General features: G+C 34.2%; 1 pseudogene; it reads right to left on the bottom strand.

Moving 5' to 3' along the window:
- Nucleotides 1-1962: 1962 nt before the first annotated feature.
- LOC116129714 lies at nucleotides 1963-18985 on the bottom strand (annotated as a pseudogene).
- Nucleotides 18986-19788: the final 803 nt, after the last annotated feature.

The following is a 19788-nucleotide window of genomic DNA, read 5'->3' as shown; positions in this document are numbered from 1 at the left end:
GTTTCTTTGGTTGGTTTTATACAAGGAACTCATTCAACGTCTCTATCTTGGTGTCCCAACCTCCCCACCAGAAGATGTTTAGCTGTTTTTTTAATTATAAAACTAAGTGAGATAATCAAAGTCAAAATTTTTACCTTATAAATATCAGTAATTTCATTGAATCTTATAATTAATTAAGCAAGAAAACTTGACCTGTTATAAGATTCTTTCCTTACTCACCCTGTTAATGGTTTCTAGAATAAGTCTATTTCATGAGTTTCGCATGCGTTTCCTTCGAGAGCCCTGTTGAGCACAGTAGAGCTTCAGCCATTTCCCATTATCGAGTACTAAAAAACAATCAAGGATCAGAAACAACCGCAAATGGTTCTGTAAATTAAGAACAGATTCATAGCTTTTATGAACTCTGCAACTACTTATTAAATTCTTGTATTGGAGTCGCCACTGTCTTCTTCTCACCAAGTTAAGTTTTTGTTTCCTTTTCAATTTTTCTTCCAACATATATATCAACATCAAATATCAATACAACAGAGTAGTTGATCTGAACGACTTTCTGCAGCACTGTCTTTGAATAGTCAAACAATTAAATAATTAATTGTCTCTTTAATCTCCACATCATTTTGATATCATTTATTTCGAGGAAAGGGAGTAAGTGATTGAGAAGGTTACAACGTAAATATTGAATAGTAGCAGTAATTTCTGATTAATTGGCGTTAGTGTTATTAAATTATTATATTTCTGGTTTTTTTATGAGAATCTCTAGTTTGAACATTATCGGTCATATAACTAAATTAAAAATTATATTCAAACAATTTATCCTTTACTCTACTGGATGACAATTTGATTACGATTAGTGGGTTAAAGCAGGTACCAGGTTCGAATTTCCTAATTAAAATTCTACAGATTAAGTATGTAAAATATTTTAATACTTTTTAATTTAAATTAATTTAATTTCACGGAAGAAATTAAAGTTAAAAGAAAAAAATTACACCGCTAATTAATTATTGTTTAACATAGGGGAATATGATTGAGAAATCTTAGCGAAGATTGTGGTAGTAAAAGTCAAGATAACTTAAATTTGTTTCAAAGATGCCCATATTATTTATAAAAAGTTCAAATCCATGGAAATTAAAAAAAATTAGCTTGAAAATTACGAGAAAGACAGAATTATAGTAAACCAGTGGTATTAATCAGTATCATAAGTTTGGTAAGCTGCCGCAGAAAATTTTGACATCTTTATTGAAAAGAAAAATATAATCAATTAATAATGGCTTGGCCATAAAAAGATGAAATTCTTTAAATCAATCACCCATGCAACATATGAATCAATTTATTAGAATGGAGTGCAAGTGCAGTGTTTCATAAAAGTTGGATACAAGTCATACTCAATATGCGCAGAGTTTAAGTATGTTTAATGCATTGATTTGCGAAGGCAAAAGCAAAATATATTGGTGCTGCCTTGACAAAAACCCTCCACAGTGTGGAAATCGATGGCAGTGATATAATGGGAGTCTCTGAATTGGAAAATGTAGGAAAGCATCTTAGAAAAATGAGTTATTAGCCTTAGACATGTCGTTGATCAATCATATCAAGGTTGAATTAAAGGATGAGTTTTGAGTTTTTTCTGTGTCAAATAAGTAAATGCATGAGGTACTGTCATCGGATTGATTTACGTTAAAAAGTATATGTATTTTGAATTCAGTAAGATAAGCATCGTTTATGATTTCTACTAAGAATTGAATACATGTATATCTATATAAAATCATGAAAACTTTGAGAGAGAGAGAAGAGCATCAAATTAATGATGCGAATTATTTATGCAAGCTTCCTGCTGATGACAAGAGGGATTGGTTTATCTAGTGTTATGCCTGCATGATTGAAATAGCAGCCAATTAAGAACATTTTGAATTGCATTTATCTTAAGCTAAAGGGGTTACCATATTCATACTTAAATATTAGTAGCTAGATCATATATTATAATTTTTTTTTTTTTTCACACTTGTAATCCTAGAGTTGTGTCTAATCCTCTGGTCTCCATTATTTCAACACAACCCTCGTTCACTTCTTTGGTTTCTTTCTTGTAGACATATCTACTAGATGCCCACCAAATGCTCCTAAATTTAGCACAGATATCACCATAAGGAATCCATAGTAGTAATCCAAGTGACAGTCATTCAAGTTATCACCAATCCAACTCTTCTTTCCATTTCTCCCTGTGATTTTATCCACCACTGTCACTAGAAAGCTTTTCAAGAAGTTCCCACGCCGATCCGCTAGTGAAAAATGTTGTTCCGAGGCTTTGCATATCTTCCGGAGACTGATCATAGAAGAATTCTAATAATCCAATCGCATTAAACACATCAGCTATCCCCAATAGAACATATTGAGGCATTAGACAAAATATGCTCATGGAATAACTTCTTTTGTCCTTAACATGTTGCACTCTTATACATGCATTCTCCGAACTTCAACCGCATAAGCAATTGCTATGGCATCACTTGGATCACAAATCCGATGCCAGTCGTTGTAGGAGGTGATTCCTCTAGGGTTTCCAGTTTTCTTACGCACAATGGCACAAGTAACGATCATATATTGGCACAGAAAGGAGCATAAGAGTGTGACGAAGCTGCCTAAAGGCTGCTGGAATTTGGAAGTTAGGGCCTAGATGTCGGTCCAAAGTGGTTCCCTGTTTACAATAGTGTTGATTTGAGCCCAATGGTGCTGGGAATGGTCACGAGCCATATAGACCATTCCATAACAAGTTTGGTTCCTTCCACTTGAGTCACTGTGCAGGTGGCTTGTGGTCCCTGAACCTGTGGCTCTGTTTGCTCCTTTATTGCAGCCTTGTCCAGAACCTGAGAACACAATTAAATATAATCAATACAGCCTCTATACATATAATCACTTCAATTGTACTCTGTATTTAATATTCAGATACACAAATCTCTGGCAAACTGACGCATTATCAATAATTTTGAAGGGATATGTTTTAGATAGCGAAACTTTAATCGTTTTTAAAGCCGAAAAAAAGAAGCAATGTTCTGAAAACGTGTTTCACAGATAATATATAATTTTGATGGGATTGGATAGTGAGCTGTTCCTGGTGGGGCAGTGGAGCGCACTATTGCACTGTGTACCTCTATATTTACAACAACTTGGCGAAGAGTTGTGACAATTCATAAAGTTTTCTGAAAGGGTACGTGAAGGATGCACATGGAGATATTTATTGAGCAAATTGCGACACCAATATCATAAAACAACACCCCACGATAGCCTTTGCCACAGTGATTTTCTAGTTCTCCCACATGAAGCGAAAGTCCATCTCACCTGCTTTAGGCACCAGATATTAAAGCACTTTTTTGATTCGTTTTTACTCTAATTGAATGTTCCTTTGAATAGATTCCTGCCACCATCATTGTTGTTGAATGAAAAGGTTTCTCTTATTTTCCCTACTTCTTCAAATTCCTCCACTACACCCACCACATAATGTGGAAAGCATGCAAGCAGCCATAATTTCTAAACATTGGAAAATTTTTATAGTGAATAAAGACACCATGTATTACTTGTATTATCTTCAAAGTTCCAAGCAAGGACAATATATACTATTTTCATCGGCCATTTTCCATCCAAAAAGGACTGTGTTTCCATTGATTACTCAGCATGCACTTGTATATTATTTCTGGGGCTAATATTATTATTGGATAATATTATTTCTAGCTTTTGAGTCAAACTGCAGTTGCTTACAGAGAAGATATACGAAGCTTACCTAAAGACTGAGTATGATGGACTTGGCGTTTTCCGCTACTAGTATAATCTTTCATCTCAAATTCATGAAGCTCTGATGGTCATCAGGGAGCTGGAGTTTTCGGTTTCTGAAGCGGCTACCGGACTCGAATCAGTCCTTGCGGCTTTTAGTCTTCCTTACTTTGTGCCTGTAAATGGAGTACCTATAGAAATAAAACAAAGAAAAATGAGACCAACTGCAGGATACCATACCCCAATCCCCATCCCAAGTTCTCCTGAATGTACAAGGCCAGAGTGGCACATAAAGCACCAATGAAAGAACTAACATCCACCAGTTGAGAATGAGGCCTTGAGGGTTTTCTCATGAGGGCAAAGTCATCAAATTGGTCAGCACCAAGGTGGATATGTTGGCTTTGTTCCACCGGCCCCTAGTGCAATGATGTAAAGAGATGTATAGAAGAAGGCAATTTGTGAAGTCGAGGCCTTGTTACAGACTCCATTGGCGCATGTTGGCCTCATGATTTAAACGAAGCTGCCTTGTGAGAAGTATCATTCCCTGTTGAGAATATTACTTGTAAAACATCAAATTTTACAGCTAAAACTTAATGAAACATATATTTTCTTGTAATCATCGATGAATACAAAACTGATCAGTCTCTTTGCATCAGTTGAAACTGCTTTTTCAAGAATTTAATTTAAGCATGTTAGAATATGTAAATTCAGAATAATAATTAGTGCAAATAAGACAGCATATAGCTAGCTACTTTGATTGGGGGTCAAATATAATCATAGATAGTTTTGTGGAGAAGAAATGATGCAACTCACACACCATGAAAATTAGCCATGAATTGACGTAGCAATATATTCATTGGACCCACCAAACAAAGAATTTAATTGGCCTTGAGTGTAGGTAATCTAAATATTGTCCTACAGATGGGGAAGTTTGTTTGGAAAATAAAGATACAAATCCAACCCTTATCATATCAAAGATTCATGTGGGAATACTGCCAATGAGAAAGCTGAATGTCTCAGTTCACTACTCTTCTGGATTCGACCATTGTTTTGATATAGAGATTGAATAAAAACGATTAATGGAGAGATGGTGATGATAATAATTACCATGGCATAAATGAGAGATGACACTGTAAAGTCCAGAACCGACCCAAAGTATCGGCTATAGTGCACCAAGAATTGGAGTAATCCACACAGATCCTGACCAGTTATTCACATTCCTCACTGCAGAAACTGTGTCTCATGAAGCTGGCTTGTCAAATAGTTCACTAGTTTGACGCTATTCCATAGAAGCCATTCTCTCAAATGCTTCATAAGCTGTAATTAACTCACAAAATTCACATATGATCTTCAGCTTAACGCAATAGAAAGAAAGAAAAGAGAAGAAACGCAGTTTCATGAAGTATATCATTAAATTAAAAAAAGTTGTTAACATGAATTGTTACCAACAAGGAAAGCACAGGCTTTCCATTTGCCAGTTTTGGAGGCAAGAACGGGGCGGCCCTGGAGATCCACATGCCTCTCGGGTGTGTCCCTTGTCTTCTTCCATGATACTAGTTTATGAATAAAAGGGTTTGATTGGATGGAAGGTGAGTGAGAGCAACAAGAGATGAAAAAGGTCTAGTTTGTAGTAAAATAGCGAAGGTGTTGAAGCTTGCTTGTATATGCAAAACTCTTACTAGACAGGCCTTGTTTATATAGCCCCTCCCCTCCCCCTCTCCATACTTTTCCTTTTGACCTTTATAATGACATATGAGATTTTTTAAGTATATACATATACTATATTAAAACTAAATATTATATACAAAATTATTTATCAAATTAAATTATTAACATTTCAAGAGCTCGTAAAATTCCCATTATAGTGTCACCTTCTATGATATGGATATGACAAATGATAATCAATGTCTAGATAAAGATAAAATTATTTGAGATGAGAAATTTGAGTTCTATTTCAGATATTTAATATACTAATATTATTCTATATGACATTATCTTTTATTGACATATATTATATCCCAATCTATTTGCATTATTTGATGGCAAGTTGACTTATCAGTATTTGAACTAAGATTACGTATCATAAAATGTATTTTGTACGAAAAGAATGGTGTGGTGCTAATTCATTGTTTTACTTGCCTCACCAAACACAACTCGCCACATCTCACACAAAATAAACTCCCTGCCGCTGAGGCAAGAGCTAGACCAAAAAATTTCTACATTGGATGCTCACCGACACTGCATACAAAACATTATTTTACACATTTATATATACGAGTTATTGAAATTTTTTTAATTTAAATAATGAGACTTATGAATCAAATCTCACATCAATTAGAATAAGTCGATAGCACATTGATTTTAATACAGTCAAAATAATTACTTTTGTAAGTATTATTAGATATTGATACTAAAACCCCACTGCGGATTAATTGACTTTATACAACACAAAGGGGTTGATTTCGTTTGCCCGTATGCCTTTCACTTATGCTTTAAAATATACAAAATGATGAATACCACATACATTAGCTTTTAGGTGGTATGGCATGGGTTACTGATAGTTGCATAATTTGAGGTGTTTTTAGGATTGCTTTTATGTTAGTTTAATTAACTTCTTATTTATTTTCTTGTTTTAATGTTAGTTTTTGTTAAAGAATAAGATTGAATGTTAGCTATTGTTTGGATAGCTTTTGTGTTTTTCAGGCTTTGATTGAGTAAATTGGAGCATTAGAATGAAATTAGGACTTAAAACTTGAAGAAGCTGAGATTACCTAACATTCTTAAAGCCACGGCAACGCCTTGGTAGTTCATCATGACTATGTGATGGAACAAAGATAAAAACAAAAGACCAGAAGCATCACGGCCTAGGCTGTGGTGACTAAATAGGCCATGACCGGGGTCGTGGCAGGAACTAGTAGGATTTTTGTCAGTTTTTCTTTTCTTTTTCACTTAGGACTCTTTTGGGTATTTAGTATAATTGAGATTAGTTATCAGGAGACGAATTTTGCATATTTTGGAGAGAAGAAAACGTATTCTTGGGGCTTGAAGACTGAAGATCAAATTAAGAGTTAATTTTTTGTTTATTTTTCAAGTCTGAATATGTTTTCTTTTCTTCCTGTTTTTCTTTGTTCTTAGGATGGAGTAAATCTCTTTTGTTAGGGGAAGATGGAACCTAATTTATTTTGAATAATTTTTATTCGTAATACCAGATTTATGTTTATGAATTTATGCAGAGTTGTTTTTAATGCTTTATGAATGTTAGTATTTTAATTACCTTGATGATGTTTCGAATAAAGAAGTTAAGGTTTATGTTTAATTCATATTCATAATTGTTTTATTGGAATAGCATTGCAAACGCATTAATTAGAAGTAATCGATAGAGATTTGATTAATTTGTGGTCCACCTAATTCATAACCTAATAGGGCAATTAGTCGTAAGGGAATGATAATTTTATGCTTCTAATTTCAGAGTATCGAATAGAGATCTGTATTAATTGAATATAATGCCTAAATAATATTTGGTCTTAGAGGAATCCTCCCATTCATAGCACAAACGGGTTAAGAAGTTGTCAAACATGTTAGGGGAAACTGTACCATAACTTCATTAATCGCAAAGTTCTTCACATTATTTTTTTTGTTTATTAGTTATTTTAATCCGTTAGTTTACACTCTAAAATTTTGTTTTTTTTCAAATACGTGTGTAGTTTTAGGTAATTTGTTAGGAATAAGTTAAACACTTTGGTTTTGGATTATTCATTTTAGAGTGCAGCGGAATTTTACCAATTAGATTAAACATTCCAGTTTTTAACCACATCAAACACGTGCAAAAGTAAAGAACACAACCATATACATGGTTCGACTAATCCACTTTTAGCCTATACTATGGGATCTTGTCAGATCGAGCAATCCACTAAATTAAAACACATTACGATAACGTTCAAAGTTTATCTAAGTTACTAAAAGAACTCCCTGTTCAACTTTACACTTAGCACCACACTCTGAATCTTTAATGATAGCAACTTCTTCTATCTTCTTCACGCTGGAACACACCTAGAACACGCTTGTGAAACACTAAGCTTCAAGCACTGACCACACCACGCACCACATCATCAAAGGAATCACATTCCAGAGCCCAAATCTATATTTGATATGTGAGGTTTTGTCCAAATAAGAAAATATTCATTCTTTTAGTTTGGACTACAAAATAATCGGGAAAGATAACTTATTCCCTAGATCACCTATGCATATTTGACATATGTAAAAATGTCCTAAAAAACAAGAGATAAGATAACCCATATGTTTTTCACTTTATCAACTCGGTTTGGGTTGCTAATTCTGAAGCAAGATTGTAAACACAAACCATTGTGCACATACACACTCGAAACAACCAATCAAGACATAAGTCTGGTAGCCTTTGTGCACGCAGAATTGTGTGCACACACACCTCATAAATTTGACAAATATGAATATTCCATAATGCCAATAATTGTTTTGATCTCTGTGGGATGATCCTCAAACTCATCACTTATTACTTGAGCACATTATGTATTTGCTAAGGTTGATTAGTCACATCAGTTACTGTACTAGTCTTCTCCAAGATTAGTACAGAGGTGCACTCTTGATTATAAAAAAAAAAAAATTAGGCCATGAAAATGTATTTGCAACTAGCTAATAATTAATTAATTAAAAATAAATATTAAGTTAAAATAATACGAATTGGTCCTTGCCTCCTATCATAAAACCAACTAAACGATATTTGTGGAACACCTCCAAACATTAATTGTTTTGGGTCCCTCATTATTGCTCATATAAGCCAAATTTGATTCATGCTCAAATGAGATTGCGGAAAGCAAGGTCATGTCAAAACTTGGAACTTAACTGAAAGAAACGACACAAAATCTGCCATCCAAAGACAAAAATTTTAATCACCAATTATCTATCATACATTACAACTGGAATCTCATCTGTTGTTTTCACCTTCTAATTTATTTAACATTCATTGCCCTGAATCCTAATCAAGGGCTATCTTAACCTTTTGAGAAGAACCAGACAGGTTTTATTTTATACAACAAAATTTAACTTTGTGCTTGGGCAAATGGGGTAGTTGATAAAAGAAATTAAAAAAAAAACAAAAAAAGAAGAAGCAAGCTTTACAAACAAGTGATTTTCCTTTGTAAAATACCAGCAATGTGCCATTGAATTGACCTTATATTTTTGTGAAATTCTGATAACTGATAGCACAATTATGAAGAGATAATACTGCTATCCAATCTATAATCACAAACGTGCAGCCAGGCCATCCTTAACGGAGAGGAGGCCCCCGGTTAGACTGCGCATGTCTTGTATAAAACAAAATCGAGTTTGTGTTTGTGGTTGTGGGTTGTGATGCTTTCAACCTAGTCATGTCATCTTCATAATCTGATTTTTATCGGATAAAAACAAAATATAATATCTGAATTTTATTTTAACAAATACAAGATAAGATTTTTTTTTTTTTTTTTTTCTCTGGTTAACCTAAAAATTGCTTGAGTCGACCGGGTGGTTGGTTAGCTTGGACAGTACTGTGTTTGTGCAGTGTAGTTTGCAACCCATCGCACCGACCGCACTAACTGAGCAACCAATTATCTTTAATCTTTGTCACTACAATAATGCCACCGACGTTTAGCGCACTGTTACTAGTACAATTCAAACAGCTTCTTCCACTTTGATCAACCCACAAACAAACATGACAGATCGATGTTGACCCTTGCCAGTACAAGTTAAAGAAGCTTCCAGCTATTTCTCCAGATTAGTATCGATATTATTAGTTTGATAATGTTATATAATTATAATCATTGTTGGTTTGAGATCTTGAATGAAAAATCTATACGATAGTATTCAGTTCTTAATTAAGTTTTGAGCTGATTGAGAGACTGAATGGCTTTAACTTCACAATCATTCCGCACAATTCTGAATTCATGATAATCAAATGCAAGCTGTTAATGGTTCAGGATACTCTTTTAACTTTTAATTCTGTCAAATTCATGCTTCAGGCTGTAAATCACTCGTACAATTAAAACACATTCATACTGCTCAGGTTAGTACTATATACATTTACTACTCCGTACAAATACAAGAACTATGAAGTGTATGGTTTATAGGTGCACACTGTGGCCTTCTGGGTTTTTCCTCTGATGAATTCCCTCTAAAACTTGGTTAAAATTGTGCAAGTCCCTCATCTTACCTGTGTGTGTTATGGTGATCAGAACACTGGCACGTAGCAGAAACCATTAATACAGTATTAATGCTTACAAATTATTATCACGGTATTGTGTTTTCTATTAGTAATCAAGGGGGGAATCGGTGGGGATTCAGTACGATAAATTATTAGGTGTTGGTATGGTAAATCACAGACATTATTGGAATTGGAAATTGAATACCACTGTCCTCATGGTTTGTGCAGATATGAGTTATCTTTCAGTAAATAGTATGTTAAATATTTTCTGTCCATCTTTGGTATGGGTATGTTGCCTCCTAAATTAGCTATTTGCATAGCTTGCATGGCATTGCTCAAGAGTTGACTTGAAATTTTTGTTGTTAGCTCCACCCTTGACTTGAAAGGATGACAATGAGTGTTTGAATTCGGCATTGTTATGCCTAAAAAATCAAGGTTGACGCGAGCTTATGCCAGCTAGCACTAATCAGAGTTCAGGAAGGCTTTGTACCGTCCAGAAACTGTCACATCGTCAAAAGACAGAAAGAGTATAACTATCATCAACTTGGCAAACTTAGGCTTTGTCTATGAGTGGATGGGAGTCGCCCACCTGTCTAAGTCCTAGGCGGTTTAAGGATATTTGCCGTGTAATCAGTTAATGGGAAGCGCGGTAGGAATTGTATTACACCTGCTCACTTATAGATTTGTAATCATTACCCTAAAACCTTCTACTATAAATAGAGGGCTTCCCCTCTCATTTTCGAGATTTTGAGAAGAAACCCACATTCTGATTATAACCTTTTACTCTCAAAACACAGATAGCTGTGAGAAAAAAATTGACTTGATATTCTTCTTGGATAATCAATCACTTGTACCTCTGCTCATTATTCGTTATACGTGACCTCCTGTAACCTTATAAATATATAAAAGAACAGTGGATGTAAAATTTGCTTTAAGCATCCGAAACACTTTAAAAATCATCTTCCATTTATTTCATTGCATTTTTCATTTATACTATAATTTCTAAACTAGCTTAGTATTTTGCGCGTATGAACCGTTGGTGTCAAAATCAAGAAACCCTGCTTAATTATTGAATGTTGAGCTACACTAATTAATTAATTAGGACCACAATACTTAATTAATTAGCTGGTTTGATTGGTTGCAGAAGCCTAGGGATTGTCATCTCACTGACTTAAATGTGGGATGCTGATCTTTTTCGAATCTTGCGGGGAAAGAATCTTTGACTGGTCGGGCACTGGTCATTGCAGTAATTGCAACATTTTGAATTTGAACGTTTTCTTAATACTATGTTGCATTTTTGAATTAATACCCAAACCTAGAAGTTCCAGCTTACGCATCTAAACAATTAAGATGAAGATCATTATGATAGTCTGAATATACACAATGGAAACCATATGATCAATATGAAATGTCTGCAATATCTCAACTGTCAAGAAAAGAAAATCCTTTAAAAATAATACCACATTAGAGTCTGCCTAATCCTCAAGGCTACGGAATATCTTATAAGCTCATTGAACCAAGGTAATTGCACTGTCTAATTCTCAGGGTCACGAAACACCCTACAAGATCAATGGACTAATATAATTGCACAAATATGATAGATACCTGATATTTCCTACTACTCGAACATAAGACTCTCTGAGTATAGCTAACTCTAATGACTAAAGGGTCACAAGAGGAGAGGCATTGGCTTTCTTTTGAACCAAGTGTTATGAAGTTATTAGCATTGCTTCATAACGTAGTTCCAAATAATTGATTAATGAACTCTTAATTGATTAGTCGCCTAATTAAGTACCATAATGAAATAGGATAAAAGGTTAACATGTTAATGTATATGGTATCTATCAACTGTATGCAACTAACGTGTTTCTTTGATCAACATTTTGTCAATACAATATTGGAATACTAAACTGTGGTTGGGATAGACTTTTCAACCTGTTGCCAAGCAACTTTGGAGTTTCAGTATGCTTTGCTTTCTACATTGATGCGAATTAATTGACTGTTTGGTTTCTTGTTCAATATTTTTCAGTAACTCATAAGAAGATGAACGAGGGAAAGAGACAATACACTACAAGCAAATCAACAAAAAATAGTGGAGAATGCTATCGTCTTTGACCCTCCAATTCATGGTCTCCTGTATAAGTGATAATCAGTTTTGCCACAACAATGCCACTAGCCAACAGCTTGAAACATCTAATCGATCCAAGGTAAGAGTAAAATGAATTATACAAGGAGAAATGGGGTTTGAATTTCTAAAGTTGTTGCATGAAATTAAGGGCAAATGGCATCAGCAACAGCAGCTACTGCGAGAGATAAGCCATTAATAAAACCTATTGCCACAATCTAGGGCTTGGTAATGGTAGCTAGGTATAAACCTAGGTGTTCTAAGTGCCTTCTTCACTGTGCCTAAGGAGACAGAGACTGAAAACAATTGGGTCTCGATCACCTTCCATATCAGACAAATTAATCTTCTCGAACCCAGATAAGAGGTCCACCACTTGAGATTGAGTTTGTGATAAGGCTGTCAACAATCAACTTGAATGTCCAATAAAGATGGAGAGTAGAGAACTTATTAATTGAAAGTCCCAAAATTTTGAATTATTTGGGGAAGTGGCTACCCTATTCTTAATTCCTCTCACAAAAAAAAGTCTTCAAAAACAACCGACCATTGTACTGTTACAATGAAATACATTTAATGTTCATCATGTTTAATATACAAGCAATGGTATATTCCCATTTGGTGGCCATGCATTGAGATTCAACAATAAAATTTAAGAGGTAAAGGTAAAATGCTGAATTTGAATCCATAAATTTAGATGCGTACATGAGCTTCCTCTTTTCCTAATGGAGAGGCCATAATTGCACCCTTTTTTCAGAAAGAAAATAACACAACACAAGAGATAAGTTGCCCTCTTGTAGCCGTAGGATCGTGACAGAAGTATCAATTATCGTTGACAATGAGGATACATAAACAACTTGCACGAATGGTGACACTGTTGAAACAGACGTGAGTCCCCAGCTCTAGAACAATGAAGCTCTTTTGTTTGTACCATAGATTCCATTGATTGGTGTCTAACATAAAGAGTCGGTAATCTTACTTAGATTCGTCACAATAAACCTTCACAAACAAATCATCACCAGATCATAAAAAGGGTTTAATTTTTTTAGTGATTTTGAGAGATCTAGTGTTGTTTTTGTCAATGTTTCTCAAATTCGATGAATTATATACATTGAACCTAGTCGTTGTATTCGTTTATGAAACAATATTGTACGGTGTCAACTATATATGAGCTTAGTGGTGCAGTATCACAAAGTTGAATCACTGGTTTATAAACTATAAGTTCTGAAAAATTATTAGTGATATGGTATGGTGGGTTCATATGTTTCCCACTTCATATATATTCCATTGAAATATACAATAATGCTAAATTCATTGTTGTTGGAATGAAAAAAGGTTTCTCTTATTTTCCTACTTCTTCAAATTCCTCCACTACACCCACCACATAATGTGGAAAGCATGCAAGCAGCCATAATTTCTAAACATTGGAAAATTTTTATAGTGAATAAATGACACCATGTATTACTTGTATTATCTTCAAAGTTCAAGCAAGGACAATATATACTATTTTCATCGGCCATTTTCCATCCAAAAAAGGACTGTGTTTCCATTGATTACTCAGCATGCACTTGTATATTATTTCTGGGGCTAATATTATTATTGGATAATATTATTTCTAGCTTTTGAGTCAAACTGCAGTTGCTTACAGAGAAGATATACGAAGCTTACCTAAAGACTGAGTATGATGGACTTGGCGTTTTCCGCTACTAGTATATCTTTCATCTCAAATTCATGAAGCTCTGATGGTCATCAGGGAGCTGGAGTTTTCGGTTTCTGAAGCGGCTACCGGACTCGAATCAGTCTCTTGCGGCTTTTAGTCTTCCTTACTTTGTGCCTGTAAATGGAGTACCTAATAGAAGATAAACAAAGAAAAATGAGACCAACTGCAGGATACCATACCCCAATCCCCATCCCAAGTTCTCCTGAATGTACAAGGCCAGAGTGGCACATAAGCACCAATGAAAGAACTAACATCCACCAGTTGAGAATGAGGCCTTGAGGGTTTTCTCATGAGGGCAAAGTCATCAAATTGGTCAGCACCAAGGTGGATATGTTGGGCTTTGTTCCACCGGCCCTAGTGCAATGATGTAAAGAGATGTATAGAAGAAGGCAATTTGTGAAGTCGAGGCCTTGTTACAGACTCCATTGGCGCATGTTGGCCTCATGATTTAAACGAAGCTGCCTTGTGAGAAGTATCATTCCCTGTTGAGAATATTACTTGTAAAACATCAAATTTTACAGCTAAAACTTAATGAAACATATATTTTCTTGTAATCATCGATGAATACAAAACTGATCAGTCTCGATCGTTGAAACTGCTTTTTCAAGAATTTAATTTAAGCATGTTAGAATATGTAAATTCAGAATAATAATTAGTGCAAATAAGACAGCATATAGCTAGCTACTTTGATTGGGGGTCAAATATAATCATAGATAGTTTTGTGGAGAAGAAATGATGCAACTCACACACCATGAAAATTAGCCAATGAATTGAGTAGCAATATATTCATTGGACCCACCAAACAAAGAATTTAATTGGCCTTGAGTGTAGGTAATCTAAATATTGTCCTACAGATGGGGAAGTTTGTTTGGAAAATAAAGATAGCAAATCCAACCCTTATCATATCAAAGATTCATGTGGCGAATACTGCCAATGAGAAAGCTGAATGTCTCAGTTCACTACTCTTCTGGATTCGACCATTGTTTTGATATAGAGATTGAATAAAAACGATTAATGGAGAGATGGTGATGATAATAATTACCATGGCATAAATAGAGATGACACTGTAAAGTCCAGAACCGACCCATAAGTATCGGCTATAGTGCACCAAGAATTGGAGTAATCCACACAGATCCTGACCAGTTATTCACATTCCTCACTGCAGAAACTGTGTCTCATGAAGCTGGCTTGTCAAATAGTTCACTAGTTTGACGCTATTCCATAGAAGCCATTCTCTCAAATGCTTCATAAGCTGTAATTAACTCACAAAATTCACATATGATCTTCAGCTTAAGCAATAGAAAGAAAGAAAAGAGAAGAAACGCAGTTTCATGAAGTATATCATTAAATTAAAAAAAGTTGTTAACATGAATTGTTTACCAACAAGGAAAGCACAGGCTTTCCATTTGCCAGTTTTGGAGGCAAGAACGGGGCGGCCCTGGAGATCCACATTGCCTCTCGGGTGTGTCCCTTTCTTCTTCCATGATACTAGTTTATGAATAAAAAGGGTTTGATTGGATGGAAGGTGAGTGAGAGCAACAAGAGATGAAAAAGGTCTAGTTTTGTAGTAAAATAGCGAAGGTGTTGAAGCTTGCTTGTATATGCAAAACTCTTACTAGACAGGCCTTGTTTATATAGCCCCTCCCCTCCCCCTCTCCATACTTTTCCTTTTGACCTTTTATAATGACATATGAGATTTTTTAAGTATATACATATACTATATAAAACTAAATATATATACAAAATTATTTATCAAATTAAATTATTAACATTTCAAGAGCTCGTAAAATTCCCATTATAGTGTCACCTTCTATGATTGATATGACAAATGATAATCAATGTCTAGATAAAGATAAAATTATTTGAGATGAGAAATTTGAGTTCTATTTCAGATATTTAATATACTAATATATTCTATTGACATTATCTTTTATTGACATATATTATATCCCAATTATTCATTATTTGATGGAAGTTGACTATCAGTATTTGAACTAAGATTAACGTATCATAAAATGTATTTTTACGAAAAGAATGGTGTGGTGCTAATTCTTGTTTTACTTGCCTCACCAAACACAACTCGCCACATCTCACACAAAATAAACTCCCTGCCCTGAGGAAGAGCTAGACCAAAAAATTTCTACATTGGATGCTACCGACACTGATACAAAACATTATTTTACACATTTATATATACGAGTTATTGAAATTTTTTTAATTTAAATAATGAGACTTATGAATCAAATCTCACATCAATTAGAATAAGTCGATAGCACATTGATTTTAATACAGTCAAAATAATTACTTTTGTAAGTATTATTAGATATTGATACTAAAACCCCACTGCGGATTAATTGACTTTATACAACACAAAGGGGTTGATTTCGTTTGCCCGTTTGCCTTTCACTTATGCTTTAAAATATACAAAATGATGAATACCACATACATTAGCTTTTAGGTGTATGGCATGGGTTACTGATAGTTGCATAATTTGAGGTGTTTTTAGGATTGTTTTGATGTTAGTTTATTAACTTTTATTTATTTTCTTGTTTTGTTAGTTTTTGTTAAAGATAAGATTTGAATGTTAGCTATTGTTTGGATACTTTTGTGTTTTTAGGCTTTGATTGATAATGGAGTCATTAGAATGAAATTAGGCTTAAACTTGAAGAAGTGAATTGCCTAACATTCTTAAAGCCACGGCACGCCTTGGTAGTTATCATGCTATGGTGTGGGAACAAAGATAAAAACAAAAGACCAGAAGCATCACGGCCTAGGCTGTGGTGACTAAATAGGCATGGCCGGGGTGTGGCGGAACTAGTAGGATTTTTGTCAGTTTTTCTTTTCTTTTTCACTTAGGACTCTTTTGGGTATTTAATATAATTGAGATTAGTTATCAGGAGAGAATTTTGCATATTTTGGAGAGAAGAAAACGTATTCTGGGGCTTGAAGACTGAAGATCAAGATTAAGAGTTATTTTTTGTTTATTTTTCAAGTCTGAATATTTTTCTTTTCTTCTGTTTATTCTTTGTTCTTAGGATGAGTAAATCTATTTTGTTAGGGGAAGATGAACCTAATTATTTTGAAATTTTTATTCGTAATACCAGATTTATGTTTTGAATTTATGCAGAGTTGTTTTTAATGCTTTATGAATGTTATATATTCAATTACCTTGATGATGTTTGAATAAAGAAGTAAGGTTTATGTTTAATTCATATTCATAATTGTTTTATTGGAATACATTGCAAACGCATTAATTAGAAGTAATCGATAGGATTTGATTAATTTGTGGTCCACCTAATTATAACCAATAGGGCAATTAGTGTAAGAATGATAATTTTTATGCTTCTAATTTAGAGTACGAATAGAGATTGTATTAAGTTGAATATATGCCTAAATAATATTGGTCTTAGAGGAATCCTCCCATTCATAGCACAAAGGGTTAAGAGTAGTTGTCAAACATGTTAGGGGAAATCTGTACCATAACTTCATTAATGAAGTTCTTCACATTATTTTTTTTGTTTATTAGTTATTTTTAATCCGTTAGTTTACACTCTAAATTTTGTTTTTTTTCAAATACGTGTGTAGTTTTAGTAATTTGTTAGGAAAAGTTAAACACTTTGGTTTTGGATTATCATTTTAGAGTGCAGCGGATATTTACCAATTAGATTAAACATTCCAGTTTTTAACCACATCAAAACGTGCAAAAGTAAAGAACACAACCATATACATGGTTGACTAATCCACTTTTAGCCTATACTATGGGATCTTGTCAGATCGAGCAATCCACTAATTAAAACACATTAGATAACGTTCAAAGTTTATCTAAGTTACTTAAAAGAACTCCCTGTTCAACTTTACACTTAGCACCACACTTGAATCTTTAATGATAGCAACTTCTTCTATTTCTTCACCTGGAACACACCTAGAACACGCTTGTGAAACACTAACTTCAAGCACTGACACACACCACGCACCACATCATCAAAGGAATCACATTCCAGAGCCCAATCTATATTGATATGTGAGGTTTTGTCCAAATAAGAAAATATTCATTCTTTTAGTTTGGACACAAAATAATCGGGAAAGATAACTTATTCCCTAGATCACCTATGCATATTTGACATATGTAAAAATGTCCTAAAAAACAAGAGATAAGATAACCATATGTTTTTCACTTTATCAACTCGGTTTGGGTTGCTAATTCTGAAGCAAGATGTAAAACAAACCATTGTGCACATACACACTCGAAACAACCAACAGACATAAGTCTGGTAGCCTGTGCACGCAGAATTGTGTGCACACACACCCATAAATTTGACAAATATGAATATTCCATAATCCAATAATTGTTTTGATCTCTGTGGGATATCTCAAACTCATCACTTATTACTTGACACACTTATGTATTTGCTAGTTGATTAGTCACATCAGTTACTGTTAGTCTCTCCAAGATTAGTACAGAGTGCACTCTTGATTATAAAAAAAAAAAAATTAGCCATGAAAATGTATTTGCAACTAGCTAATAATTAATTAATTAAAAATAAATATTAAGTTAAAATAATAACGAATTGGTCCTTGCCTCCTATCATAAAACCAACTAAACGATATTTGTGAACACCTCCAAACATTAATTGTTTTGGTCCCTCATTATTGCTCATGTAAGCCAAATTTGATTCATGCTCAAATGAGATTGCGGAAAGCAAGGTCATGTCAAAACTTGGAACTTAATGAAAGAAACGACACAAAACTGCCATCCAAAGACAAAAATTTTAATCACCAATTATCTATCATACATTACAACTGGAATCTCATCTGTTGTTTTCACCTTCTATTTATTTAACATTCATTGCCCTGAATCCTAATCAAGGGCTATCTTAACCTTTTGAGAAGAACCAGCAGGTTTTATTTTATAAACAAAATTTAACTTTGTCTTGGCAAATGGGGTAGTTGATAAAAGAAATTAAAAAAAAAACAAAAAAAGAAGAAGCAAGCTTTACAAACAAGTGATTTTCCTTTGTAAAATACCAGCAATGTGCCATTGAATTGACCTTATTTTTTGTGAAATGTCGATAACTGATAGCACAATTATGAAGAGATAATACTGCTATCCAATCTATAATCACAAACGTGCAGCCAGGCCATCCTTAACGGAGAGGAGGCCCCCGGTTAGACTGCGCATGTCTTGTATAAAACAAAATCGAGTTTGTGTTTGTGGTTGTGGGTTGTGATGCTTTCAACCTAGTCATGTCATCTTATAATCTGATTTTTATCGGATAAAAACAAAATATAATACTCTGAATTATTTTAACAAATACAAGATAAGATTTTTTTTTTTTTTTTTTTCTCTGGTTAACCTAAAAATTGCTTGAGTCGACCGGGTTGGTTTAGCTTGGACAGTACTGTGTTTGTGCAGTGTAGTTTGCAACCCATCGCACCGACCGCACTAATGAGCAACCAATTATCTTTAATCGTTTGTCACTACAATAATGCCACCGACGTTTAGCGCACTGTTACTAGTACAATTCAAACAGCTTCTTCCACTTTGATCAACCCACAAACAACATGACAGATCGATGTTGACCCTTGCCAGTACAAGTTAAAGAAGCTTCCAGCTATTCTCCAGATTAGTATCGATATTATTAGTTTGATAATGTTATATAATTATAATCATTGTTGGTTTGAGATCTTGAATGAAAAATCTATATCGATAGTACTTCAGTTCTTATAAGTTTGAGCTGATTGAGAGACTGAATGGCTTTAACTTCACAATCCGCACAATTCGAATTCATGATAATCAAATCCAAGCTGTTAATGGTTCAGGATACTCTTTTAACTTTTAATTCTGTCAATTCATGCTTCAGGCTGTAAATCACTCGTACAATTAAAACACATTCATACTGCTCAGGTTAGTACTATATACATTTACTACTCCGTACAAATACAAGAACTATGAAGTGTATGGTTCTAGGTGCACACTGTGGC

This window comes from Pistacia vera, unplaced genomic scaffold (assembly GCF_008641045.1).
Source record: "Pistacia vera cultivar Batoury unplaced genomic scaffold, PisVer_v2 Contig213, whole genome shotgun sequence".
Lineage (NCBI taxonomy): Eukaryota > Viridiplantae > Streptophyta > Magnoliopsida > Sapindales > Anacardiaceae > Pistacia > Pistacia vera.
Note: the sequence above shows the minus strand (reverse complement) of the source record. Positions and strands in the feature narration are given on the sequence as shown.